The following is a 17,781-nucleotide window of genomic DNA, read 5'->3' as shown; positions in this document are numbered from 1 at the left end:
CAAATTGTGCTTTTATTTAATTGTTTATCCGCAATGTTATGAGATAGACAGCAGACAGCAAGTCGAAAGCGGATATTTGTTTGTGAAGTAAACGCAAGCCCTTTAATATCGGCGACAATGACAGAGAAGAAAAGCGTATAAATCATTAAAAAAAAAAACATATATATTTTAAAATACATAATTTTCTTTCGAAAACTTTTAAAAGTCTTCACGAAACATGTATCACTACGTCGCACATTTAATTTATAATTTTTTGTCGAGAATCACTGAGAGAAAATTCATCGTCTAAAAAGAAAAACTGGTCGCTCCGAAATCAATTAATTGTTTCCGGTATTTTCAAGACACCTGTTATATATGAATGTACGTTCCTGCCATAGTTATGGTTAGCCAAACATACCGCATATTGTTTTAACGACCAATTTCGAATTCAAACGCGGGAATAATTTATATCTCCGTCGCGTAAAATCGAACCGACGCGTGCAACTGATTTTGCAGACTATCCATGAATTTTGCAGCTTCAACCAAGTTTAATTTGTCCCATGAATTAAATAAGTTCTCTCTTCAAAGTAACTTTTTACATTAGTTATTCAAATATCGAATTGGATATCTGAGCTCGTACGATTATTTAATAAGTGGGGTATAAATATTCTAGCTCTATCCATTTAATTTATGAGTTAAGCGTATAAATTAATTCTTTAGTTAGATTGTTTAATAAATTCTTATATTATATTTCAATACTTATTTTTAATGTCTATTTTAATAAATTTAACATTGCTAAATATATATATATATATATATATATATATATATATAAATTTATTTGTAAAATTTAATATTAATAAGATTAGTACATTTATTTATAAAACATGTGCGAGAGGAAATATAATAAATTGAAATTGAAATTAGGAATATTAAATATCTATTCCATCGAATTCCGACTTTTAAGTAGATGTTCTTGAGAAGCTTCAAAAGATATGTTTCTTTCGCCCTATCAAACAATCGAAAATTACTTGTGACTATATTTACATATTTAGAAGAAAAGAAGATTTATTTACGCATCATGTAAAATATTTTATTTGTATTTTAGATAGTGCAAGTTCAGTAAAGCCTTTGATACCACGCATCGTATGTTACGTAATAGATGCTTCCGGATTCTGCGATCCAGATTTATTTTCAATCTCCGCGAAACAGTATCCAATTGATCGAGATGGAGCCTGATAGCGTCATTTATAGCGATCAAAGAAACGTCTAAGACAAAATACCATCATTTTTACACAAAGTGCAAGGAGACAAAAGACTTGTTCGGAGTAAAGGCAACCGCCTCTAGTCACTTCGCCAAGCAAAGTACTGCACTTGTTGCGCTTATCGTTTAAACGATGGCATTTTTCTCTGTATTTTAAATTCTTAAGAAATTATAGACATTATTTTTTTCAAACACAATATCAGTTTGTTTTTTAATTCGCTTAAAAAAAGATGTTATCACAAAGTTTGAAATATTATGTCAGTTTAAAATGACTTATAAAGATATATATTGCAAAATAATTTTTTTTAATTCAATGTACTAATTTGTGTAATTAACTCATATAATAGATCTGTCAAAATAATAATAAACTTACAATTTTATTATTAAGGAGAGAGAAAGATATAAAAAAATAAATTTTTAAGTAAATTTATTCGGATCTATAAAATGTGTCTCCTACCGCGGCATGTGGCATCGATTTTATTTTTTGACAGTTTCGAATAGTAAGATCAACGGATGAAGCTGCACAAACTGCATCGGGTTGCCGGCCAGTCAAACGTCAACTTTATATATGCTTTCCTGATCCATATGTCGACGTGAAAATCCGTCGTGCGTCAGATTGGAGTGATTGCAGGATGCTCGCACGAAGGTAGAAACGCAATGAAGCGTCACGCTTCGATCGAGTAAAAACAATAACAAAAAAATTTTGGAATTGACTGATATTCGGTTCAAGTTTTAGCACAGTGCAGAAAGAAGAGAGAGGGAAAACGAGAGAGAGAGAGAGAGAGAGAGAAATGGACAGATAGAGGAGAAAATATGCCCGTAGGAATTTGCATTTCGCAGCCCCGGCCCGATTGCTTTCGCCTCGCCAAAAGTTTTTCGGATATTTCAGGATTTGATTTAAACGCTCGCGCGGCGAAAGCTACGGGTTTTGTTAAAAGCTCGAAATACAATACGTGCCCGAAATAGATTAGTTCAGTAAACGTCAACGCCGGATCTGCAAGAATTTGGAACGGATAGACGTGTTATACATCACGCATACATGTGTACACATATATGCGCGCGCGCGCGCAAGTTGAGAGATATAATATTTATCTTCGCGAAAGCCGGAAATTTCGTTTCAACGACGCACTGCGACGGAGAATACCTAGTAAATATATAGTGAATTACAGTAAAATATAAATGAATTTCGTTGAATATTTTTTACTTCCTTTCCTTTGTATCCCTCGTAATCGTTTCACAAGATTTTTTACATATTTCTGTTAAAATGTTTATTTTATTTTACACTATTTATACGGAAAATGCTTCTTTTGCTTGTTTCAATTTTAATCGTTAAATATTTGCATGAGGTCAATTTGATCTCAAAGCAACTTTTTTGTTCGATACTGCAATCTGTTTTGGACTTTGCTGTTCTTTTTGTTGACAATTAGTTATTATATACTTGCCACAAGTATAAGATTTTTCTTCTTTAAATTTATTTCTCAAATATTTGTTGTTATTCTAATATATTCTTCATATATGAGGATCTCTCTTTCTCTCTTCTGCAAGAAAGAAAGAGAGTTCATATCTCCATTCGTAAAAAAACTGAATCGGAAACTGTGGATAAAGCAGGTTCTTTATAAAAATTTTACTTAAATATCCAACTCGGTAACTTCGGTTCTTCATTTAAATCTATGACATTAGAGTGAAATAAAATATAGTTCTTTAATACAGGTCATCTGATAAAGGAATCTCCAGCTTTTCTGCTTTCTTGAAGAATTTTCTAATAAAAAAGATATGTAAAAAATATCCACCAAATAAAATTTATAATCAAAATTAAATTATTTAACACAATAATATCTTATTTACATTTATCCTCATTTAATAGTATATCTTATATTTTTCGAAACAGATCTTTATTACTTCAAATTATAATAGAATATATCTTTACACTTATCGATAGAATACGCAGGAGCAATAAAATTGTATAACAAATATAATTATAACGTTGATCTAAATATAAAATATATTTAAATTATGTCAAAAACGATTATAAGTACTGAATTTTTATCGAACTTTATCTTTCAAGTGGATATTTAATAAAGCGATTATATAATTTTTAAAAATATACTTATAGTTAAGTTATATATTTGAAATTCCTCGAAAGTGTACGACGATTGTACGAAATTTTGTTCGTCCTTTTGACGTTAATCACACATGACGTGCACTTTTATCGAGATGGAAAAATAACGCGATAAGACAAGTTTGCGCGAAGCTACGATTTTTCTCGACTCGCAACGTCTTGCAGGTTAACGTAATGAACAAATCTCAAACGATGGAGAAAATTTGAAAATTATTCGGTTAAATTTACACGCTAGCCGCTGTGGTATCATACCTGTTGCTCCAATCTATATTTTCGTGCACCAGAACTTTAAATAAGAAATAGTATACGCTCGCGTTTTAGAATGATTACTATCTCGTGTGATGTAAGTGAATAAATGAGTTAAAATTAAAGATAAGTATCCAGAAAAATGAAATATTCAGAAATATACTAGTAATTTTCTCAACTGTTCACGTAATAAGATTCAACCGAATAAAGAATATAAAACTAGATAAGGCAATGAAATATATGATGAGTTTATTAAGAAAATAAATATTTAATTTTTTTATTTTAATACTTGTATTTTTTATTTTACAAATAATTAAATATAAATGTACGTATATATAAGATATTCAAATTATTTTATTCTTTCTCGTTGTCGCTTATTTGCAAACTAAATATGTCGATGCAGAAAATGTGTAATTTTAATAATTGGAATTAGTGTGTATTTCATGAATAATTCAGGTATAATGAAGGGGGTATTGAAAGAGAGATGTAGTGGGCGTTTTCGGAGCATTAGGTACATACACGTGTATATATGTGAATATATATCTTGTGCTTTTTTGTGGATGAAATCCGGAAAAAGAACAGTTCAAATTCTTCTACGGAAAGCTTTAGCCGCTTGCTTCTTTCATCGAAATTTTTCTCTTTCAAATTACCACGCACTTCAATCGTTTTACAGAGAAGTTCGCCTTTCTTTCTCGCTTTTCTGCTAACATTCGTGAACAGCATTCTTAAGTAATTTGCTGCAAAGCTGTTTTCCGTTTAACCGCCAAAGATGGTTCTCAGGGACTCCTACTACCTCTTCGATTGAATCTATGGTAATGCCGAAATAACCTTTTTCGCCCATTTTATTTCAGAAACATGCATTTTATCTGCGCTTTCTGTTATTCTTAACTTTTAGCAAAGCCGATCATGATTTTCGATAAATTAAAACGGAAATGACATTTCTGTGGTGTCTACACAGCAACTAGTATTACCGATAAAAATAAAATATCGATAATTTCACAGTATTTAGACATTTATTATTTAATATGCTCTTGATGCGCGCTTATAATTAAAATAAAAAAAAAACTGAAAGAATGTACGTAAATTACAAATAAAAAAATTTAATTCAATAAATTTTAAGTACTTTAGTTCTGAAAAATGTTTAAGACAAGAACAAGTGTTTAATGAAAGAATGGAAGAAAGTTTATAAAAAGAAAATAAATAAATAAATTTCCACATATCTTTTATATTGAAAATGTCCCTGTCGCGAAATGTCCCTGAAAGTTTTATGCTGCCAGCAGGATCCTATCACTATTCTTGTAGCAAGTTGCCATTTCTTCAGCAAAATGTATCTCGAAAGCTTTGCAAACTTTTCGCGTGTCTTCCATTTATCAAACCAACTCGCGTTATCTAGACACAGTCTCTAAAGTTAACTCACGCGAGACGTTAGAAGCTTGCTGGTAACTGTGACAAGCGTGAATATAAAATCAATATACACGCGCGTTTCACACCGAATAAAACCTTTGTGGCAACGAATTTTCGACAAACTACATAGTTCCGCCGTACGTGACCGTGCGTACTCTTCTTTCGTTTCTCTCTCGCTTTGTCTCTGTATCAAACAAATACCGATACGTACTGATTCGACCCGTTATAGATAGACTTCGCCAGATAAATACACGTAATCTTGTCTGCATATTCACAAGTCTACATACATTTGTATTTCAAAAAATTTGACTTACCACGCTTTTCATTATATATGATTTAATAATAAACGTTGTATTAATAAATAACTTTTATTATATGTATATTATTTATACATATACATATATATAAATATAACGCTTTTAATTTAATCTGTTAAACAATTTATAAAAAGAATAAATTGTACGAACGAGGCAAAACAATCTCTATAGCTATATAAAATCATTAGCAAATTAAAATAATCGATGTTTCACAAATTGAGGGTAATATTAACGATAAAATGAAACAAAAAACATGATGTAAAATTGCTCGTAAATAATTGCGCTCTTTTTTAAGTCTCTCGTCAATAATCCGGAATACGCTATTTGTGTGCTCTTTATTTTTAATCACGTATGATATTTAAAGCAAGATTTGTAGAGCGCGCTTGACCCTTGTTAACAACGTGTTCACACATTCGAGTGACATCACAGCAAAATGAAAAAGACTTTGTTGCGGCGTGGATGAAACAGCGGAAAAGATGGAAAGTGTGCGCGTGAAGAACCAGAAATTGAGTTCGTAGTATTTTGCATATACCAGCGCCGTTTTACCATGGAGAATCGTCAGCCACGGCGTGCGTTTACACAAGAATCGTCCATCCGTATGTACATCCACCGCCGAGGGAGCAAAGAAACAAAAAGGAATTAGGAGAAACATTCCGACGCAATTCGCTCCGCGGTTAAGTTCCTTTTTTCCATATCGCCATGTTTATTCCTCGACGGTTTTTCTGCCGTTCGTTGTAAGCAAATTTCGTCTGTGGTTTTTCAAGAAGAAATCGAAAAACCGTTTAATTTTCTAGGGCAATTTTTTTCGGAGAGGGCGGCTGAATATAGTATAATTTAAATTGCATTCTAATATATTCTCAAAGTATTTTTATCTATAAAATTATCGAATGAAAGATTGCTATCAGAGAATTTAATATTATAAAAAAAAATATTCAATAATATTATTTCATGGCCTGATAATTAGAAAGATATGTAAAATCAAATTAATTGTTTCTATTATTGTAGATTAATAAAATTAATATTAAACGAGAGGAAATAGTATACAGTTTTATCTGACGGAATTAAAAGTAGGTCATGTATAATTTGTTCTTTTGAGTTTCTACGATATTAATATTATGAATTCCAATTTATACTGTAATAAATTTTTTCAACGCTAAGATAATAATTTATTTTCTAAATTGCCATTTTAATTGAAAAATAACGTCTGCCTGCGGGGAATGTTTCATTTGCGACAATAATCCCAACTCACTTCGCAAGGAGTGCAAAAATGAGAAGAAAAATGAGACTTTTATAATGATATTGGCGATTTTTTACTCGCTACACAATACGATGTATATTATGCCAGCCGTTTTTCTTCTGATTACCCACATTTCCCGGTTCTCCATATTTTTGTAAGGGTACAAGATGCGGTGAAAACTCGAAGAATTTGCATGTCGACGATGCGGCGGAAAGATGATTTAATAAACTGGAACAATTTCGAGACACAAGCAAGAGACGCAGACTGCGCAGAGAAAAAAAGTCATTTGATCTTTGGCTGCATTGAGATTTTCCCCAGAAGAAATATTTCGTCTGCAGAAGTAGAACACTGGAGTGTCGTAATAACTGATGAATTCTCATCGCAACTCTCTCGGAATGGGTCCTCTCATGACAAAAGAGTCAGTGGGGGGCGCGGAGAGAAATTGCTGCAGCAATCAAATGACGTGAACATCCAGTACGTCGATGCCTTTCGAGCAAAGACGCATGCAAATTAATGTGACGCGAAGAACACTTACCGAGCTCTCTCTAAGAGATACTTGTAATTAGCAATTACTAGCTATTTATTGACAATAAATTTTACATTGATTATATAAGAACGAATATATACAATATTAAAATTTATAATTGATACAAAATTGTTAACTAAAAATAGAAACTATCTTGAAACAATTTTTAGAATTGTTTATAAAATGATTTGAACTATGTCAATAGATTTAATCTACATAGATTTAATATCTTTTGTAGCAACATTCCTTTTGAGTTTTTCAATTGAACGTACAAGTTAAAATGCAATGTTTATTTGCTCTAATGTTCATTCATAATGCTTCATTTAGGTTGCAAGATACACTTTTATAAACGACATCGAGAAATAGATACCAGACATAAAAAGAATGCGAATCGAAGCGTCTGCAAAAATGAGAGGACAGTGATTGAAGTCTTATCGAATATCCAGTTCTCGCTAGTAATGCTACACAGTTCTTTTATGCGGGAATTTATTTTGCTCGAAGCTCTTTGTTCTAAAATGACAAATGCATTTGATAAACGAAGAAAGAGAAAAATGCCTCGAAATAATTCGCTCTAATTTCTGTTATTAATCATATGTATTATATAATACATTTTTTTCTTTTTAAGAACTTTGTAAATTTAACTGAACATATCGGAACTTTATTATCCAATTTTGCATTTCCCATCAGAAATAATAGATTTATTATTGTCGTGCGTATAAAAAATTTATAATATATTTACAATAAAATCGCACCACGATAAAATATCAATATTTTCAAGTATTACGAGGCGCATGTTGCCTAAACCTGCTAAAGATTACGCTATCGTATCTTCTGGCACAAAGTTCAGTGAGAATTCTCGACATTTCGAGACAGTCCAGACTTTCTTATCGAAGCCGCAATGGCAGCAGCCGTTGCTAAAGCCGAGCTTGTTCAATCCCTCAGCTGCTACGGGATGATTAATGGCCTAATAAACTATGATAGCAGTTTGTTCGAGGTGCCGAACAAACGATGCCGCGCCACGATGAATCGCTTCATCATGTGGTCGGACAAACAATCGGGTTGCAATTGCGAGAACGCAAGGGAAACGTTAATTTAATCACTTGCAGGTGAATTCTCACGGATGTCTTGCAGTAAGACGATTAAAAGTCGTTGGACGAAAACGAGAGGCACAGATTTTTCCTTTAAAATGATAGTTTTCTTTCCCTGATCTCTCTTGGCTGCATTTCTCTCTTCAGCATTTTCATTTGTATTTTTTTCTCTTGTTCTCATGCATTCTTACTCTCTTTCTCTTTTTGGTGGAGAAAACGTGTCAAACATCGATCTATAAAAGTAACTTTTGAGTGATTAAATAATGAGGAAGAGTGATAAAAAGTTGTTGAAATTATAGTTGTAAAGACAGGATTATGAGTGTTATTTAACCGAAATGTTTGTAAATTTGTAAGCATAAGAACTGCATCTTTTGTATGGATACATCAAGGTTTTGTACGACAGGTAGACATTAAAGGTGTACAAAAAATGCATCTTTTGTATGGATACATCAAGGTTTTGTACGACAGGTAGACATTAAAGGTGTACAAAAAATGCTGACGTGTAAAGTTAGAAACAAAGGTAACTGATCGTCTACACTGATATTAACGATTTCGGCCGTTAATTATCGGTATAAAGAAGAATACCAGTAGCGGTGCTCGGCATGAAAGAAGTCAATAAAAAGGCAGGTTGTGACATGCAAGATTTGTTAAGCTTTTTTATCGTCCAAGATGTGTAATTAAGCACAAAATTTATGATAGAACCCAGGAATGGTGTTGTGCTTAATCTATTTAAGAAATTTATAATAGAGAATGATAAAGAAGCAGATATATGAAGAAAACGTCGACATTGACAAGGAAATTAATAGGATCTACAGGATTGATTATGACATAAACAATGAAAATAGAGTAGCAGACGTAAATGGATCATCGGGTATTAATGTAAAAAGTTTGTAATGTAGGTTATAAAAATAATGAAGGAACTAAAACATCATATAAAAAAGAAGTCAAGATAATGGTTAATAAAATAATTCGAAAAGAATTGGAAAATATTAAACAAAAACTGAAAGATTTGCGAAGAAAGATAGATACAGAAAGAAACTTGTGAAAAATCAGGAGGAAAATTCAAAGAAGCGACAGTGAAGCAGATAAAGAGAAGAAAAAAGAAAATGTTTTAATTATCAAACCCAAGATGCAACAGGAGAGTAAAGCTAATAAAAAATTGATAAAAGAAAAGGTAGATATCAAGAATATAGTTATGTGAATATACAACGGAACTAAAAAAAAAAGGAAGTAAAGGAGCAGTATTTCTGGATGAAACAATAATTCTTGTAAGACTGGAGAAGAAATAGTAAAATTAAAAGTCACAGTAAAAGCCAAACTAAGCGAGAATTTCAAAGTTATTGAGTCACCGCAAATGAAACCTAAGTTAAAAATTGTCAATATTAGCGACGAAGAAAGAAGTTAAATAATAATGATTTATATAATAGTTACAATCAAGATGAGAGCAGAACAAAATTAATGCAGTGAATGAAGAAAATTATATACGAATAATGAAAAAAGTTAAAAAGGAATGAAATATTAATATTAAGTCAATCCAAAATAAAAGAAAAAAAGAAAGTTTCATAATTTGAAGCAGATGAAAAAGCTCATGAATTAATGTTGAGCAAAAAGAAATTGAATGTGTATGTAGAAAGGAAAGTGTTCTGTATTCAATCATATTAAAGTCGAAAAATGTTTTAAATGTTAAAATTATTATCATATTGCAAAAAATTGTACACGAAATATTTTTAAAAATCTATCTATCTATTTATATGTCTATTTATCTACTTGGCTATCTATCTATTTGTTCATTAGTAATTAGATGCAATATAAGGCTGACTCAGCAAATCGATTTGGTAAATAAATAAGTACAATAACACTTTTAGGCAAATACATCCTTAGTATTTTCTGTGGCATCAAGTGAAAAACATCGTTCACTGAATGAACAAAGAACAAATTTGCTGCGTTTGAAGAACGCTGCTCAACTATACGTCTTCCTTTGTACCCATTTTCCGAGACATTCTAGATGCATCTTCCTTTTTTCTTATTACACGACTAGATATCATCTACCTGCCTCGAAACGTTGCATTAGAAGTAAACAACTGAATGTTTCAGCATCAGTATATACCTATGTACGCTCTTTTCTCTTCTAAAGGAATAATTGATGCTAAATATATTTACGATCGAAGCCTGGGAAGAGGATGCACGCGCAAGAAACTATTTCTGTTTACGAATACATCCAAAAGTTGTAAAACTATTGGTATTAAAGAGAAAAACTTAAAAGGCTAGCAAGAAGAACGAAACACTCCGCAATATTGTCGCCGCTCGATATTGAACTACGTACTAAGCTCATCGATTCGCAATCGCCAAACGGCGCAATACGGTGCATATTCGCTCTTTCATTCGGTCTCTCCTGTCAAGAGCAGCGGGAGGGATGAAGAAAACGGGATAAAAAACTTTCCTTTTGGGAAAACTTTCGCCCAAACAACGCAGACGTTCGATTTTCCACAGTGTCGTTATTTGCTTTACCATCTTAGGGAGTTACGTGCCATTTCTCGGATGGTTTCCCGCTCTCGCCTGACTCGCGCGATCGATCTCTCGATATTCCGTAGGCGAGACGCCTCGAGCTCCGATGTTAACGGTGCGTGAAACGCAACACGCGCCAAAAGCAAGATTAATGTGCGACAGGTTCAAGATATACCCGTTAAGACGTGACGATATACTTTATAATCAAAACTTTGGCGTGACTAATTCCATAATACTTGCGCATTATTATCTATCTATTGTATTAATTTTTGTAGTACACTCGAAAAGAACCAAAACCCATGGTCGAAACGTTGTGTTTTTATTAAACAAGAATTAGCCAGTATTGGTCGTTTTTTAAAATAATTATTTATCCCGTTAATTATCCACTGGCAACATCAAGAATTAAATTATTAATTCCATAATATTCTATCAAGCAATAATCGAGAGGTAAAACGTTTCACAATTATCGTTATTATTATTTTTTTCCGTTTTTTTCTGACAAGAAAACGCAGTCTCTTAGTACAATAAAATCATATATAAACCCAGTAGAAAGATTATAAAATAAAATACAGTTTTGTAGAATAAAAAAATTCGCAAATTTTTGAACCATCGAGAATCTCTAACAACACAAATATGGCACATATATTCGAATATCACAAAAACTAAAATATATAAGTTTGCACCCGCTCGTAAGCCGCCGTTTTTCTTAGCTTGCAAGCGATAAACGAAATTACCCTTCGCGATTTCGTTCCGGCTAAGCGCATCTACCGTAAATCTAACGGCAACCTTTAAAGTTACCGGCAGGTTCTAAATAGAAAATTACAGCCCCATCTCTTCACTCTATTCGAGCAGATTAACTGTGACGGTGCTTTAGCAATTGCGACGCTTGTGCGTCACTTCTACGCGACTTATTTATGGGTAGATAAATCTAGACGCGCGAGAGCGATGATTTCGCTCTGCGTCTGCTACTGCATTACGGGCATTATTGGTATCATCGCAAGCGATAATACCAATTTTTTTTTTTCGCGACAACTCGAGAAAATACAATATATTTTAGATTTTAGATTCATAGTTTGAGTACTTTTTTTAAACTTAGCAGCGATAAACTAATTTGCATTTTCTTTTAAAAGACTTTAATTCTTTTTTTAAATAAAGCTTTTTAGTTTTAATTTTAAAAAAATTAAATTAAATAATTTAAATAAATAATAATGGATTAACTGTTAATTTTGTATCAGTAGGTATACTGGAAATATTATGAATAAACTTTGATTTCATAACTTATATCTGTAATAATCGAATTATACGTTAGATATATCTTACATATGTATATACTTTTATAATAATAATTTTTATGATATAAGTATTTTTTTCACACAATACATAAACAAAATATTATTTACGTAATTCATAATAAAAGGTAGCTGTTTTTTTTCGCGAATTCTTAACAACTCAACTCGTAGAGGATAATACTTCCGGCCTCATTACGATAATAAATCGAATCGTTGAGAGGAACAATATCCTAATACAGGAAGTTGCGGTATACAATTTATACACGAACTTCATTCCACATGAATGATGCTGCTGGGCAGAGGAGGAAATCAAACGATCCTTTATCCAGGATGTTCAGAATCCGATTATCTCCATCCTGTCGATCTCCTCTATCCCTGCAGCCTTCATAGCTTACGTACGCCATGTTGCTTTTTCTTTCAAGATAATCTAATCTGAGGGTGGATTTAATGTACGAATTAGATGGGCATCTACGGAAGGGCTGGAATTATTGCTGTTATTCTTTTCTTTGCTAATAAACTGTACAAAGTTTTTTCTTCGGTTTATATATTAATGTTGTGAAGATCGGTAGAGTAGATGTTACAAGAATGTAATATAATAAAAAATAATAGAATTCTATTAGAAAGAGTATTAGAAGAAAAAATTGTGTACAGTTTATTAGCAAAAAAAAAAAAAAAAAAAGGGCGACAGCAACAATTCATTAAATCATAATAAAAATTTAGACGTGTAATAAATAGAAAATATAAATAAAAAAAAATAACAGAGATAATTCGAATTGTAGATTAATATATTTTTTTTTAAATTTTTAGCATAATTGTTGTTATTTATAAATTGACAAAAATATTTCAAAGCAATTATCAAAACTGTTCTGAATGTTTACATCACAAAGTTCCACAATTATTGTCATTGCAATATTTATATTTATGTATCACCGTAATGTCATTGATCCTAATATTTATTTTAAAATCATTTTTATTACTCGCTTAAATAATCGCACATTTTATTTCTAATAAATATAAATTTATTTAAAATAAATTATTAATGTAAGCATATTGCGCAGGTATATTTTCGAGATGAGTACGATAACAATTCATGGATTAGAGCGTTAAAAACTAATTTTTCATGATCCATTCGCGCGATATTGACGTAACCAATGCATTTATTATGGTATAATGACATCGTCGCTTCATCTCGCAAAGATTTCCCAAGAGCGCGAAGCTGTCGTTACGTCGACGTGTAAAAGCTGCTACCCTTGCCAGGTGATACTGTTATACACAGCTATTCCACTGTTACAGTGTGTGCGTCGAATTGTATTTGCAACGAAGTTGAACAGCAATTTTCTGTCAATCGACGCGCGTCCATCCTGCGAGAAAATGCATTATCCGTAACCATGATATTGTCCAACGTCCCATATTGTGATGCATCACATAGACTGTATTTAATAGCGTACGTTCGTCATGAATAAAACAACTATATAGCTGCGCATTGAATTATGAGTTGGACAGTATCTGCTGCAGCGGATATATTCATAATCTTTAAATCTACTATTCAAGCATTATATTAATATAGAAAATATGTAAAATATATAAACATAAGTTATATCAACATATAAAATACTTCAAGTATTAATGAAAAATATCGAGAAAGCTTGCAAAATTTTATAAGCTATTCAAACATTTTTTATTTATACGCAAAGATTAATAGCGAAAGATAATTAACAAACCCGCAGAATAGAGAATTAAACTAGATAACATATAATTTTGTGAAATGTAATCAACATTACATTATATAAAAAATTCTTTAATGTTCTGAAACAGGTAGCTTGAAATGATTGATAAATAAAATTAGTAAAACTTAGTTTGATTTCAATAGAAAGTACGTCTGCAAAGATCTACTGTACATTTCTACAATTAATTTTTCTTCGATTTATTCACTTATCACAGAACTTATGACAGAACACCGTAAGTCGCATACTAATGTAACAACGAATGCCATGTCTTGGCTAAAACAAGAATTTATGCGTCTGGCTACAGGAGCCTTTTTTTATATACTGCTTGTAAACGAAGCACTTGGCATACATCGTGTAACGTATCTGTAATAACTTTTCTCGATAATATATGCGGAAACTTAGGCGCAAAACAATACTGCGGCGCGACAGTCGTCGCATCCCTCAAATATTCCATGACTTATTTATATGTCACGGTACGTTATACACATTATCTATAACTACATGTACAACTGTATGTATGTATATACATGTATTTATGTAGTTTAAAAATTTTTCTACTTAATCACAGTCGTTTCAACTTAATTTTTTGCCGTAAGATAAATTTAATCAAAAACTTTGGTGTATTAGATTAGACATGTTTGCATTTTGTAATATTATATCTAAGAAATCTGAATTATTCGTTATTCTTGTTAGTTCTTCTATTACTTTAATTTTCCTTCTTGTTCATTAACATAATTACAAAATTCATAGCAATAGTAATAAAAAGAGCAGTAATGTAATTGAAACTTGACAATTAGACGAACCACTTCAATAAATTATATACATCTTTAACCAAATTTTGATCTAAAAATATTAACTCTCAGCCGATCTCTGAGCGAAACTGTACTTTAACGGGCCTTCCGATCTGTCACCATAAGTCATTAATACCTGTCAACTAGGCGGTATATGCAACATGTGCGCCTCTCCGTACACCATGATTTATGCAAAGCCGTGCCGAGCATTACTTTTACGCTCTGATTTATTTCGGTCCTTTTCTCTTTAGGTAATAAAGGCTCCTACATCAGTGTTCATGAATCATGCACTATTAAATATATATACATGATATATATATATATATATATATATATATATATAATGTTTAGATCGTGTGTGTGTGTGTGTTCAATCTGAACAATAGTAATTTTATAAAAAAAATAAAATCGTACACGCTCGGGCTCTCAATGCATTGTCGTTGAATTTCTATAATACCTGTTGGAACGTCTTGAAAATCTCTCGCATCTATGCTGTGCCCATGTGCAACATGAATATTATGTGTTCGCCCTTCAGGTTTGTCAGAAACAAGTGTGTTCTGTGAGACCATTGAACAGTGTTCAAGTAAAGGAGGATCTTAGCTGTTACATGAGACATGACAAGACACGGGCGGAGCATGATAAATGGGTCTTAGAATCTGCATGGTCATGTAAACGTGTGACGAGAAAGAAATACTAAATTTAATTATCTTTAATAGAGAGAGAAAAAGTTATATTTAAAGAATGTCAATGTAATAATGCGTGAAATTATGCGTTATTTCTATTTTTAATCTTATTTAGCATTAATGTTGTGATTCTTTTAATTCTAGATGCAATAAATTAATTTGGTCTATAAATAAACGTATTGCGATTACCGTAGTGAATTTCTAGCTGATCGATGAACAAGATACAACAATTATCGATCACACAGATGCTTTGAGAAGCTGAGTTACTACTTATCCAAGAGTGAATCTGGTGGGGTTTGATTTGACTGACAATTACATTTCAAATTGCCCTCTCCAAATTGGCTCGTAATTGCACCCTGGCGATGTAATTAAGCCGATAACCATTTCTGCAAGCCACCAGAAGATCTGACAGTAATCTCATACTAATACTGTCAGTGAACTTTAATTCGACGATCGTGAAATTACTGTTTGATCGTACACACTTACATTCATCTATTGAAAGCAATTTATGCATTAAGCAAAAAGTCAAGCTATTGAATAAAGCAAGAATAGCATTTATAAATTATAAGGCTTTCAAATCTTTTATGTGTATAGCTGTATCTGTCAATTTTTATAAAAAAGCATCTGATATATAGGAAAAATTTACAAGAATAAGAAGTTAAGTTCAGCCAAGTTAACAAAAGCTAATTTAAAAATTAAAGTTAGAAATAAATGGTTAAAATTTTATTCATGTATAATTGCTTTGTAAATTATAATCTCAATATCTATTCGTCAAAAATGTGTAAGACAATTTAACATAAGCTTTAGATAACTTCTACTGCTTTCATGTTTAAATTAAATGCTTTATTCTACTTTTTGATGCAGCTACATAATCTTGTTTTATGATATCCAGACGTGCGCAGGTACATATAAAGAAAAAATATATATAAATTTCCATGCACATAACTTTTAATATACTCTTAATTAGAAAAAGATAAATATGTAAAGCTACATTTTTATACGTTTCTCGTCTCTGCACATTTAAAGTATTACTTTCTTTTCCTGCGCAAATTATATATGTACATATATATGCAGTATTCATTTATACATCGCTTTGTCTCGTGTACAATGATGTAGCATGAAAGGCTCTCATCATAATATTTTATATATAACAATATTTTAATACACATATTTCAAAAATCGAGTTTGTCTGACATTTTCTCGAAACTTATATTAATTTACGATTCTCTTTAGAATTTTAGAATAAAAACAGTTTTCAGCGTAAAGGACGTCATATTTGAGTAACATTAATCTTACATTCTGAATACATGGCATCGCGACTCTTATAAAGACTCTTTAAACAATCATAACACACAAGCAGCGCTTGAATGACATAAGCTTATGCCATTCAACTATATTCTGGATAATCACGACGTTTAGGAAAACATAAAAGAGCATTTTATATCATTAAAATTATATACCATATTTCTCTTAAAGCTGAAGCATTACCCTCCTGTTTGAGCAAAAGTACATTATCTAGTAAAGCGTAGCTCGAATAGCTCGCTGATGAATTCTTTCTGCAGCGGACAATAACTCATACATAACGACCCAAATGCATAGCGACCTAGAGAAAAGCGCCGTTGATTTTAACGTAAACAAACATCTCTCTAGCTAGAATAAGATCTGTCGTATAAGGTCGCGACAGAATCGGCTGGTAAGCAGAAAGACTTTACCTTTTCATGGAACGAATATGCAATTTGTCCTTTTCCCGAACAAAGAGGGTCCCGGATTTCTTGCAACTTATGCGCCGTTCACTGGAAGCCGCGACGATATAAATGAAGCAAGAAGCACCGGCGGGGGAAAAAGTAGTCCGGGGACATTTGTCTTTCCGGATAAACGTGAGCGAGGAAGACAACAGTGACTTGTATCCCTGCGCTCTCTTTTTCCACTATATATAAATTGCTTTTTCCTGCCCTTCCCGCACGCGTTTCCTCTATACCTATATGCGGTCCGTCGCCAACTACCCCTTTCCCCAGTCGCAAAGATTTGCGACTCCTTTTCTCAGTCGCACCTTCTCTCTGACGTAGACTTATCAGGACGTTTGATAAGAGGCCAAGGAAATTTCGTCTGACCTCGTTCAAATGAGATCTTCCCATTTCTCCGACCGGATCGGCCGCGTGTCGTGACGAATACCGCCTTTCAACGCGGTTGGCGGAAATGGCGGCATGGAAAATCCGGCGTAAAGCTTTATGCGATTCCGGTGTCCTTCGGATAGTAAGAATAGCGTGTGCGCAGGGCGGGATGGTGGGGTCGAAAAATGTCGCGGGTAAAGAATCGGCGACACGTAAGAGGATAGCGTGAGATCGGACATCGCGTTGCAACGTGCGCGAATACTCTGCGGGAGATGAAAGCATGAGAAAAGGGTACCTATATGGGAGAGAAAATAATGGCGCGAAGAAAATCGAGAAAGAGAACCGAATGGGAGATCATCGTTGCACGAGATATGAAATCCGGGTGAAACATCAAGAGAAGCATTGTAGGAATCGATCGAAAGAGAATCGGCGAAAGAGAGAATCGAAGGGGAAAAAATATATCCGTATAGCAGCGCTTGGCATGATAGTACATCC

General features: G+C 32.6%; 1 protein-coding gene and 1 long non-coding RNA gene across 4 annotated transcripts in view; one reads left to right on the top strand and one right to left on the bottom strand.

The window, feature by feature from the left end:
- Dop2r (dopamine D2-like receptor) overlaps nucleotides 1–17,781 on the top strand; it is a 226,487-nt gene that overhangs the window by 68,052 nt on the left and 140,654 nt on the right. The gene's annotated exons all lie outside the window — the stretch shown is intronic.
- Nucleotides 1–17,781, bottom strand: part of LOC145932593 (uncharacterized) — a 74,346-nt gene that overhangs the window by 31,177 nt on the left and 25,388 nt on the right. The gene's annotated exons all lie outside the window — the stretch shown is intronic.

Source organism: Prenolepis imparis, unplaced genomic scaffold (assembly GCF_030444845.1).
Source record: "Prenolepis imparis isolate NDT839.2.m4 unplaced genomic scaffold, iyPreImpa1.0 SCAF_2, whole genome shotgun sequence".
Lineage (NCBI taxonomy): Eukaryota > Metazoa > Arthropoda > Insecta > Hymenoptera > Formicidae > Prenolepis > Prenolepis imparis.
This window is presented reverse-complemented; position numbering and strand designations above follow the sequence as displayed.